Source organism: Lepidochelys kempii, chromosome 27, assembly GCF_965140265.1.
Source record: "Lepidochelys kempii isolate rLepKem1 chromosome 27, rLepKem1.hap2, whole genome shotgun sequence".
In the NCBI taxonomy this organism is placed as follows: domain Eukaryota; kingdom Metazoa; phylum Chordata; order Testudines; family Cheloniidae; genus Lepidochelys; species Lepidochelys kempii.
Window position 1 is genome coordinate 12585451 of NC_133282.1, and position 11686 is coordinate 12597136.

The following is an 11686-nucleotide window of genomic DNA, read 5'->3' on the forward strand; positions in this document are numbered from 1 at the left end:
TTTAACTATGACAAGATGCTCTCAGAGTGGGTGCACAGAATGCACAGACTGAGTCAGACTCAGGTGAAATGTAGAAGCTATTCAATGGGTGAAAATGTACTGTTGATGTCATAGCCGTTAAATAAACTGATAAGGAAATACAGGATGAAAAGAAATGGATCAGAAAAGAGGTCCACCTTGCCCAGTACCCTTTCAGCAGTGGCCAGTGCCTGATGCTTCAGAGGAAGGTGAAACCTTTCCCCCAGCATACACACATTTGCCTGGCCAGATATGTAATGCTGTATATGGGATGGATGAGTATTCCTTTTGGAGCCCTTCAGCTGTCAGCTCATGTCTGCTTGGTTATCCCTGTATTTGTGAGCAGCTTTGAAAAAGCTTGTTGGGTTATGTTTTTAGAGGTGGTATAGCTGGAAGATCAATACTGTGTTATGGGGAGGGGAGGGGGGAGGAAATCACTGGCTGGAAACAATGTTTGACAGGTTTAATTGGATGCTTCTTTGTGGTTGAGCTGTGGAGTCAAATTGACTCTCTTAACACTGTGGCTGGTTGTGTTGTGTGTGATTTCAGAGTAGTGAGACTCAACATATCATTTCCTGGCTCAAAGGCGGGAGCTGTCTCTTCTGATGAGCATGAAATGGATGGCAGGAAGAGGGATAAAAAAAAAATGACACTTGGCACTGGAAGATGAAGCCCTAAACTCCTGAATTCCTCAGGGTCAGAGGATCTGGCATCCCCCCTGAGCAGAGCACCCATTGGAATAAATTTCAGAGTGGCAGTCATGTTAGTCTGTATCAGCAAAAAGAACAAGGAGTACTTGTGGCACTTTCAAGACTAACAAATTTATTTGGGCATAAGCTTTTGTGGGCTAAAACCCACTTCATCGGATGCATGCAGTAGAAAATACAGTCGGAAGATATAGATACACAGAGACCATGAAAAAATGCGTGTTGCCATACCAACTCTAACGAGACTAATCAATTAAGGTGGGCTATTATCAGCAGGAGAAAAAAAACTTTTGTAATGGTAATCAGGATGGCCCATTTCAAACAGTTGCCAAGAAGGTGTGAGTAACAGTAGGGGGCAAAATTAGCATGGGGAAATAGTTTTTACTTTTTGTAATGACCCATCCACTCCCAGTCTTTATTCAAGCCTAATTTTATGGTGTCCAGTTTGCAAATTAATTCCAGTTCTGCAGTTTCTTGTTGGAGTCTGTTTTTGAAGTTTTTTTTGTTGAAGAATTGTGACTTTTAGGTCTGTAATTGAGTGACCAGGGAGGTTGAAGTGTTCTCCGTAGAGACAGGTTTCAGAGTAACAGCCGTGTTAGTCTGTATTCGCAAAAAGAAAAGGAGTACTTGTGGCACCTTACAGACTAACCAATTTATTTGAGCATAAGCTTTCGTGAGCTATAGCTCACTTCATCGGATGCATACTGTGGAAAGTTTAGAAGATCTTATTATATACACACAAAGCATGAAAAATAGCTCCTCCCACCCCACTCTCCTGCTGGTAATAGCTTATCTAAAGTGATCACTCTCCTTACAATATGTATGATAACCTGGATTTGTGCTGGAAATGGCCCAACTTGATTTTCTCCCCCCCCCCCACACAAACTCACTCTCCTGCTGGTAATAGCTTATTGTAAGATAAGCTATTACCAGCAGGAGAGTGAGTTTGTGGGGGGGGGGGGGTGAGAAAACCTGGATTTGTGCTGGAAATGGCCCAACTTGATTATCATACACATTGTAAGGAGAGTGATCACTTTAGATAAGCTATTACCAGCAGGAGAGTGGGGTGGGAGGAGGTATTGTTTCATGCTTTGTGTGTATATAATAAGATCTCCGTAGAGACAGTCCTGTTTGGCCAATGTGCATGGTAGAGTGAAGAAACAGATTGCCAGAGCCAGAAGAATACCCAGAAATCACCTACTCCAGGACAGGCCCAACAAAGAAAGTAACAGAACGCCACTAGCCGTCACCTTCAGCCCCCATCTAAAACCTCTCCAGCCCATCATCAAGGATCTACAACCTATCCTGAAGGACGACCCATCACTCTCACAAATCTTGGGAGACAGGCCAGTCCTTGCCTACAGACAGCCCCCCAACCTGAAGCAAATACTCACCAGCAACCACACACCACAGAACAAAAACACTAACCCAGGAACCTATCCTTGCAACAAAGCCCAATGCCAACTCTGTCCACATATTTATTCAAGGGGCACCATCATAGGACCTAATCACATTATCCATGCCATCAGGGGCTCGTTCACCTGCACATTTACCAATGTAATATATGCCATCATGTGCCAGCAATGCCCCTCTGCCATGTACATTGGCCAAACCGGACAGTCTCTACGCAAAAGAATAAATGGACACAAATCAGACATCAAGAATTATAACATTCAAAAACCAGTCGGAGAACACTTCAACCTCCCTGGTCACTCAATTACAGACCTAAAAGTCACAATTCTTCAACAAAAAAAACTTCAAAAACAGACTCCAACGAGAAACTGCAGAACTGGAATTAATTTGCAAACTGGACACCATAAAATTAGGCTTGAATAAAGACTGGGAGTGGATGGGTCATTACAAAAAGTAAAAACTATTTCCCCATGCTAATTTTGCCCCCTACTGTTACTCACACCTTCTTGGCAACTGTTTGAAATGGGCCATCCTGATTACCATTACAAAAGTTTTTTTTTCTCCTGCTGATAATAGCCCACCTTAATTGATTAGTCTCGTTAGAGTTGGTATGGCAACACGCATTTTTTCATGTTCTCTGTGTATATATATCTTCTGACTGTATTTTCCACTGTATGCATCTGATAAAGTGGGTTTTAGCCCAAGAAAGCTTATGCCCAAATAAATGTTAGTCTCGAAGGTGCCACAAGTACTCGTTCTTTTCATTGGAATGAATGTGTGTGTGTGTGTGTGCGCACACACAAAAGGAATGTTTCAAACATTAGGGAAAAGGAGAGCACCCATTGGAATAAGTGCGTGTGTGTCTGTTATCAGAAGCCTTTAGAAAGGCATAAGGATATAGCTTTGCCATGCAGCACAGTTAACCTGCCTTGAGGTTTGAGTGATGGAAAGAGGGAATCAATGACAGCAGGACAGGGGACCAGAGAGCATCCCTCCCTCTCCTGTACAAAGCCCTCCTCCTCAGAGATTTACCCTAGAATCATTGGGTACTTCGTTAGGTCATAGGTGTAGCTGCTCATTGATTGGACTGGGGAAGGTAAATCCCTTTGAGAAATCTGGATAAATAGAGGCAGCAGAGCTCAGATTTGCAGACTGGTAAAAGAAGAATCTAGGACTTTGACAAGACAGAGGAAGAACAGAAACAGGGGCTGAATTAGGGAATTGATGTCTTATGAAACTGATGTGCATAGCTCTTGCTCTTACCATCTTACAGTGCAGCTATAAGACAGAAACAAACAAAAAAGAGGGAGGAAAAAACCCAAGATCTCGCTTCTATACTCCCTCAGCAGAACACGAAAGAGCCCCGACTTTCTCACAGAGTTCTTTAAAACCCAACTATTTAAGCATTTGCCAGTAGAGGTTTAGACAAGGATCTTTGTCAAGAGCTATGGAAAGCTTTAGAGCTTTTTTCCTGCTGATTTTTCTGTGTTCACAGATTTTCTGTTTTGAGGAAGATATGCCCAGTTTGGAGGAAGACCCTTGGACAGCCCCGTCTCTGAAGGTAAATAGCTTATTCTTCCTTTCTTTGTCGATTTTTGAAGGCTGGGAGGGTGTTTGGAAGCCATTTATGGCATGGGGAATTCATTCTCTCAGTATCTTAGCACAGTCTGATTTAACTTTGTAGTCTCCTGCAAAGGAAGACCACTAAGGGCTAGTAGTGATGCTTTGCACTGAGGTAGGGACTTGATCTCTTCAAAGTCCTTTCCAAACAACAATACTCACAGCACCCCAGGAAGGTGTGGTGGGTAGGGAGGTATTTATTATCTTCACTTTACAAATCGGAAAACTGAGACCTAGACAGGTTAAGTGACGTCACCTCAAGCTTCTCTGGTTAAAAAGGAAAAGCGTGTAACATTTTTAAAGGAATGATTTCTAAGAAGTGAAAAAGATCCATCAGCAATCCCATTGGTGCTAGACACCACAGCAATGGGTCCATTAGAAATAAGGTACTTCGAAGCGTTACTACATAAGGCATGTTTCTAGTCAGCGTATCTGCTTTGAAGTGCAGTTGCATACAGACTAGGGGCTACGTTAAATATAGCACCTTCAAGTCCTATCTGCTCAGTTCTCTATCACTAGTAAGTGTTAGCCAAGGCAGCTAAGGGACAGCAAGTTAAAATATATTCTGCCCCATGTATCAGCAGCTAAATTGTCATGCAAGCTTCCACTAAGTAATATTTTCTACTGGTGAAAAAGGGAAAACACAACTATACTTACCTTGTACCCAGTGCTTTTCATTTGTAGTTCTCAAAGCACTGTACAGAAGAAGGTAATGATGTTCATCCCTACTTTACATATGGGGAAACTGAGTCACAGAGCGAGGCCATGATGTGCCCCAGATCATACAGCAAGTCAGTGGCAGAGCTGAAGCCAGAATACAGGAATCCTGACTCACAGTCTAGTGTCCTTGCCACTGAACCACACTACCATCCCAGTATGGCTTGGAGTTTCAGATCTCATGGTGAGTTGGCAGGCCTGGTAGTCTGAAAACTCCTCTTATGATTTGTAAACTACAAGCAAATTTGACTGGGAAATTGCTGAAAGCAAAAGGTGGAACCCTGTAATGTCTTAATGATACATAGGAAGTGCCAGACTGGATCAGATAAGTTCGCTGTCCTTTCCCTGACAGTGGCCAGTACCAGCTGCTTCAGAGGAAAATGCAAGAACCTAACAGCAGGTAGTTATGGGATAACCTGTCCATCAGGAAATTTTCCTTCTGACTCCCATCCATTAGAGGTTGGCTCGTGCCCTGAAGCAGGAAGGCTCATGGACCTTCAAAAATTCTGTGATTTTTTAATTTGAAACATTCTTTTTATTAACAGCACAGTATATTAAACAGGAACTAATTCCTACCCTCTATAAGAGTTCCAGGGCATGAGGAGGTTAGAGTTAAAAAAACCCACGTTCATGACATATATTAATGCATCTGAGAATCTTTACATTAAAAGTGGCAGAAACCACTTATATGCTAGATCTCAGTAAAGAGAGGAATTGTGAGTTTGTTTAAAACCAAACACTGAAACACACACGTCCCTGCAGTGCACACACTGAGCCTGATTCTCTATTGCAATGGAGAACGGGGCCCACACACACACACTGGAGTTTGTTTTACCTCTTCATTTGAAAAGTATATACAGCAAGGCTCCTGCTTTGCCTCCTGAGGATTAACAAGAGCCATGATCAAAATCACTCTTTGCCATTGCATGTTGTATTATCAATGTTCACAAGTGGTTAAAATTATCTGAGCTCTGAGCAGAAATTTCATAGCCTGGACTATCTAGCAACAGGGATTGGATCTCCTGGAGTCAGTTCAATGGAGGGATGAACTGAGGCAATGGCCTAAGCTAAGCAGTACTATGGCAATTAATGTCAAGCTGTGTTGAAATCCTATCAAATCTCTGTGGATATCAGTATCTGCATGTGTAGGAAGCTAACACATCTCTTAACTATTTCACCCTCAATGCTCCAAGCTGCTGCTTGAAGGGAAGTTTTCACTTCCAAACTCTCACCTCTTTGTTCATGACTAACAGTAGAGATGGGATTTCAGCTTCTGTCTTTGGCTCTCCCTTTTGCTTTCTAGGATGAGGGCTTGCAGAGCAGCTCACTCCAGCGCTTTGCACAGCTGGTGAAAAGGGAGAAATTCCAGCAGTTCTATGGCCTGATGGGAAAACGGGCTAGTGGTAAATTCAGTGCTTATCAGAAATTAAAACAGGCGTTCACCCTTGCTTAGCCCATCAGACCAATGCATGCAAACTGCCACTCAATGCAAGGACCTAGTACTTTCCCTCGTTCTACAAGAGAACGGTCAGGCTTTTCTTGTGGTGAAGGGGAGGTCAGTTGCTTTCATACTGCAGCCCTAATGGTCTTCTATTTTCCACTCACTTCTGTGATCCTTTGTGACAACCACTATTGTTCTGCCTGAAAGAGATTGAAGAGATTTCATTCAGAACGTATCAGTGGCACCCTGAAAGACAAAGGCAGGGCTGGCCTTACTATGAGGCGAACTGAGGCGACTGCCTCAGGTGCCAGACTGCGGGTGGGTGGGAAGGGGTGCCACTAGGTCCCAGAGTTTCTAAATTTTGGCCCAAGCGAAGGGGCATGGGAGTGTCATTTGAGCTCCCCGCCTCAGGTGCCAAAATGTTGTGGGCCAGCCCTGGACAAAGGGTCCATATTTTCACAATAAAACCACTTATCAGCGGAGCCAAAGGTTACCAACATTATCCCCATTTTAGAGATGGGGAAACTGAGGCTCAGAGAGGCAAAGTGACTTGACTCAGCTTACAGAGCGAGTTAGTAGCCGAGCTAGGAGCAGAACTTAGGTCTCCGTCCTCCCAATCCCTTGCTCAAATCACTAGACCAAATGGCCTCTCTGAGGAACAAGCCCTCCCTTGGCTCAGAGTGCTTCCTAAACAGAACAACTAGTCCCTGCTGGTCTCCACTCCACGAGGCTGAGACTACATCCGAGCACCGGGCAACACAGTATTAATCCATCGCCTCTTCCTCTCCTACATTAAATAATCACCCAAGAGGGAATCCCATTGCAATTATAGCATGTGACCTTGTACATCTCTCTTGAATGTGGGCACAGTAATAAGCAAAATGCATCTCTGACTTTACACGGATCACTTTGGAGAGGTTCCGGGGAAAAGAACGAGGTGTTCACACCCAACCTTCATTTCTCTCTCTCTTTTTAAAAAGGGGTGCCACACATTTCACCAGCAGGGCATAAGAGCGTGTGTTTCTTTTACCCTGGTATTTCTGTTTGTAAAGCCTGTGATGCATGTTCACCCCTACCTACAGCCCAGAGAGGCAGCCACATTGATTTTGCTTAGAGTCACCTGCCTCTGTGTCCCTAAAAATGGTCGATGAGCTTTTTCACCACCCAGTCCTAACGGGAGTCTAAGCGGTACCTTGATCTGTTGCTAAGGGGAGGAGAAATGTTACTAATGAGATTGTTGTAACATGCTTCTGTATGAAAGGAAAGAGAGATGAGCACAAAACCCATCTTGAAACATACTCATGCTGCTTATCGCCCCCATAAAGGCAGATAAATACCAATCCTATTTTACAGATACAGAAACTAAGGCAGGAGGTGAAGTGACTTGTCCATGGCCACTGGAGGAGTCAGTGGGATTAGGAGTCAGGTGGCCCAGGGTCTCAGTCTCATAGTCACACCCTCAGGATACACCTTTCAAAACAATGAGGGGCAGGGGGAAGCTCCAATCCTCCATCCTGCCCTCAAAGGATTCTTATTTGCACAGGTCAACACAACTCCTAGTTCCAGGCTTTCCTGGTCAGTCAGACAGACTAACTTTGTCCAAGCTTTTTTTTTTTTTTTTTCCCCTCCTTCCTAGCTTTAAACCACAAAAAACTTTTGAAGCAAAGTCCCTTCTTAGTGACAATACTGTCCTCCTCGCTCAGCTCCAGAGTGGCTCTGGGCCTGCGGCAGAGGAAGAGACACAAGGCTCTTTGCACTTCTGGAGTATGGCCGTTCGGTGATGGACAGTGGCTCACAATACAGTAGTATAGGAGCAGGGGAATCTATGACAAACCCACAGAGTAAGGGCTTGTCTACACCCAGTCTGGTAGATATTGCTTTAGCTAGTATCTGTTTGAAATCCATATAGTTAAAGCTGTACAACCCTTCCCTAGTGTGGATGCAATAATGCCAGTATAAAGATGCCTTACATCAGTAAACTGCAGCCAGACGATGGGTTTTACTGCTTGAAACGATTTTGGTAGAAAAATAGTTTTACTGGTACAAAAACTGTGTGTAAACCAGGCCTAAAGGAAGCTGAAATGACCAATTCTCATTTCCACTGTAAATGTGCTATTGGTATGGGTCCCCGTCTACTTTTCCTGCCTGTAATAGGCTGCGTTTAACTTTTATAAAAGTCTCCTTGCCAACCTCTGCATCTCTTTGCCATCCTAGGGAACCAAGGAGAGACGTTCATGGGACGAAGATCCTCTAGTGGAGGTGGGTGAGCTCCCATGCCTGACGCTCCTTAGGAGATCAGTCTCTCTCCCCTGTCAGCTATTCTGACAGGGAGCTCTCAGCTCATTATTCACCTGTCCTCCTCCTCCGCCCACTTATTTATAGGAATCCTCTCTAGCTGCTGGAGTTTGCAAGAACCTTGCTTGATGCAGACAGACCCTCACTGGTTCAAGTCTCTCTGGTGGCATTTGCGCGTGCATAGTTGTGTCTTAGTCATGCAGCACAAGGGGTTTTTTTTACCCCCTCTCCCAATCCCTTTCACTAAGGAACTGCCCTCTTGCAATTTACCAGCATATAGACTGCATTCTGCTGATTTACTATTCCAGCTCCATCTCTTGAGAAGCAGCTGGCATTAACTAATTGGGAAATCTCATCCAACTTTCCTACCAAAATTAGTTTGTAGCACGTTTTTAAAAGAAAGATACTGATTCCCAAATACTGAGGTGTGGGGGTGGGGCATTTCCCACCTTTAAGTCCACACAAAACCACAGCCTAAAAGCTAGGAATAACTACTGCACATGATAGCATGACTTCATCCCCTCTCTGCAAAGTTATTCCAAGTCGCCATTTTTCTCTTCCATGAAATATTTTGTAGCTGCAGTTTATATGATTTTGAAGGAAGCTAAAACTTACTGGTCTCTTCTTACACCCACGCCCACTTGCATTTATTTTCTACTCCAGAATTATTATTTGTATTAGGGTAGCACTTAAGAGGCCCCAACCAAGATCTGGGCCCCAGTGTGCGAAGCTCTGTGCAGATACATAGTAAGAAAGAGTCCTTGACCGAAAGAGCTTACATTTTCAACAGACAAGATCAACAAGCAGTGGGAGAAATGATCCCCAGTTTGCAGATGGGAAACTGAGCCCCAGAGAGATTGAGTGACTTGCCCAAGGTCATACAGGAAGTCTGTGGCAGAGCCAAGAAATCTGGGTTCAGGAGTCCCAGCCTTGTGCCTCAACCACAAGGCTACCCCTCCTATCAGGAATGAAGGTCTTCTCCCCTGCAGAAATTGGATTTCAGACCTGGTCCATACTAAAAAGTTAGGTGGACCCAGCTATGTGAAAAGTCCACCCCTGAGTGACATAGTTAAGCCAACCTAACACCTGGTGTAGACAGCGCTATGTTGACAGAAGAATTGTTCCGTCGACCCAGCTGCTGCCTCTGAGGGAGGTGGATTACCTACAGCGAGGGGAGAACCCCTCACTGGCACAGGTAGCATCTACATACACCGAAGTGCCTCAGTGGTATAACTGTGCTGCTATAGCACTTCAAGTGTAGACAAGCCCTCGCTACTCCAGAAACCAATGCAAACAGACTTCCCTCACGCAGGTATTTTTCTCTCCTCCTACAGATTCGACACAGGACTGGGACAACAGCCAGCCACTTCCTGCATGGCAGCCATAGCATGACACTCCATCAGTAACCAACAGCCGCTCCTTTCCTTCACAAGCACTAGATTAGGATAGCTACGCCGTCTGCTCACGTCTATTCACGCCCCAGGAACGGAGTAACACAGTGCTTTCTAGTACCGGATAAGCACGTTAGAGTCTTTTCTTTTGTCAAACTGCTGTGATGTATAAATGTATTGCTCTTGCTGGGAAGAGATGATGCTTTCTTTACATCACATTTGAGGAGCAGGGCACAGGGTTAGTACATCCCTTCCTTACTCCTGTAGACCGACAGATACACACTTTGATTTCCTTATTGCATTATTTCTGCTGAGGTGATAAAGCCTGAAATTCAAGTTCTTAAAAATCGAGAGAGGAAGAGAGCACTTATCTAGTATCCTTTCTTCAGTTTTTTAAAGTTAATAACCTGACTGCAGGGAGCTATTGGGAACATAAAAGTTGTGTAACTAAAGTACACAACTTATATGGCACGAAAGCTTTATTTTCTCTCCATCTCCCATTTCAATTCATTATCCAATAAGCACCCATTTTGGGGCAAGCACAAAAGTAGCACCTGAAAAGCTTCAGTCACCTCTTCTTGGGCAGGGATGGAGATATTTTTTGTTCTGTATTTGTACACAGAACAATTGCTCAGCAGTGTTATAATGGGGGTTAGGTGCATCACTCTGGTAGGTTAGGCCACAGTGTTCCGTAGTCTAAGGTGGAGAATGCAATTAGGTGGCTACTGCATTCAGCAAACTTTCAGCCATTAAGAGTATGAAGAATTTTCTAGTAATCAAGAGCAGCTTCAGCTCAAAGAGATTAGTGTGTCTCAGCACCATCTTCCTCTCAAGAGATACATACAGCTGCTGGTTGAGAGAGAAGAGACGCTCCCCTCTACACCCACACAAATATTGTGCAATCCATACAGAAGCCTTGAGCATCACATATTTCCTCCTGTCCCTGTAGTCTAATAAATGGGGCAGTGATCTATTGGTACAGCTACAAAGATCAATGGTTCTCTGCCAAATTCTCCACAATAGTCATTTTCTATGGCAAGAGTATCAGACAGGTGAGACATTCCCTTATTTCTAATCTCCAACCCTTCCACTATAGGAGAAGGGTGGGGAAATGATGCCAGCAGAGCTATTTGGCAATGCACTCATCATCATCATCAAGGTTTCATATATTCTCCTTGCTGATCAAAGGCTCTTCCTCTTCATGGAGTAACATAAGCAGATGGCAACACAGGGTAGGGTGCACAGATGCTCATCCCAACCAGAGTGTAAGAGAGGGAAGCAGAAAAAAGGGAAACCCAGGGTGATCTGCTTCCCACAGCAAACCTCTGGAGAGAGATGGGACCAGAGTGGTTTCATTAGCTTCCAATTTAAATCAGAAATTGTAGCAAAGGCTCAAAATCTTTGAGGTCTGCCTTGAACTTCAAACTTTTGATCTTCAAAAGACAGAGACTTAGCTCTTCAAAACTCTCCTGGGGGGAAGAAATAGGTCTGGTTTCAAAGTGTTTAAGGCCAGAAGGAACCATTAGATCACTGAATCTTACCTCCTCTATAGCACAGCCCATTAATTATCAACACCCAGATACCCCTATATTAAGCCTGAAGACTTCCCTTAGACTAAAGCATTTCAGTCCTCAGGAGGCTAAACTGTGTGCCACCAGCAGAGAACAGGAGACCAAAAGGTGCCATGGTCATGGAAGAACTGCTAGGGTAACCAACTAGGACCATCAGTCCTAGGAAGCTCCTCCCTTCTTACAACAACTTTGGGGGCCACTACAGTCAGACTTGGTATGAATGTTGGAAGTACGGTCTTAGAGCTATCGTACATTAGAGTTATACACTCCCAGCAGCACCATCCACCACAGAGAGGTATTTCTAAACAAAGCTAATACAGGATCTAGGACATTTTTAATGCAGCCAACCTGAAGTCTGCTTCAGTCACTATCCCCATTACAATGACAGCATAAAGGAAGGTTCAAAATTCAAGTATCTTACATGTTAGGAATGGAAAAAGCAGTCTCAACTCAACAGAAGAGCCACCTTAAATCCCCACTGCTCAGGAAAACTAAAAGGAAGGAATTGACGAC

General features: G+C 44.1%; 1 long non-coding RNA gene across 1 annotated transcript; it reads left to right on the plus strand.

Moving 5' to 3' along the window:
* Positions 1 to 3304: 3304 nt before the first annotated feature.
* LOC140903873 (uncharacterized) lies at positions 3305 to 9958 on the plus strand. The gene is made up of 3 exons (XR_012156370.1): positions 3305 to 3699; positions 8131 to 8175; positions 9546 to 9958. It is a non-coding gene; the product is annotated as an uncharacterized lncRNA (long non-coding RNA).
* The last annotated feature ends 1728 nt before the right edge of the window (positions 9959 to 11686 follow it).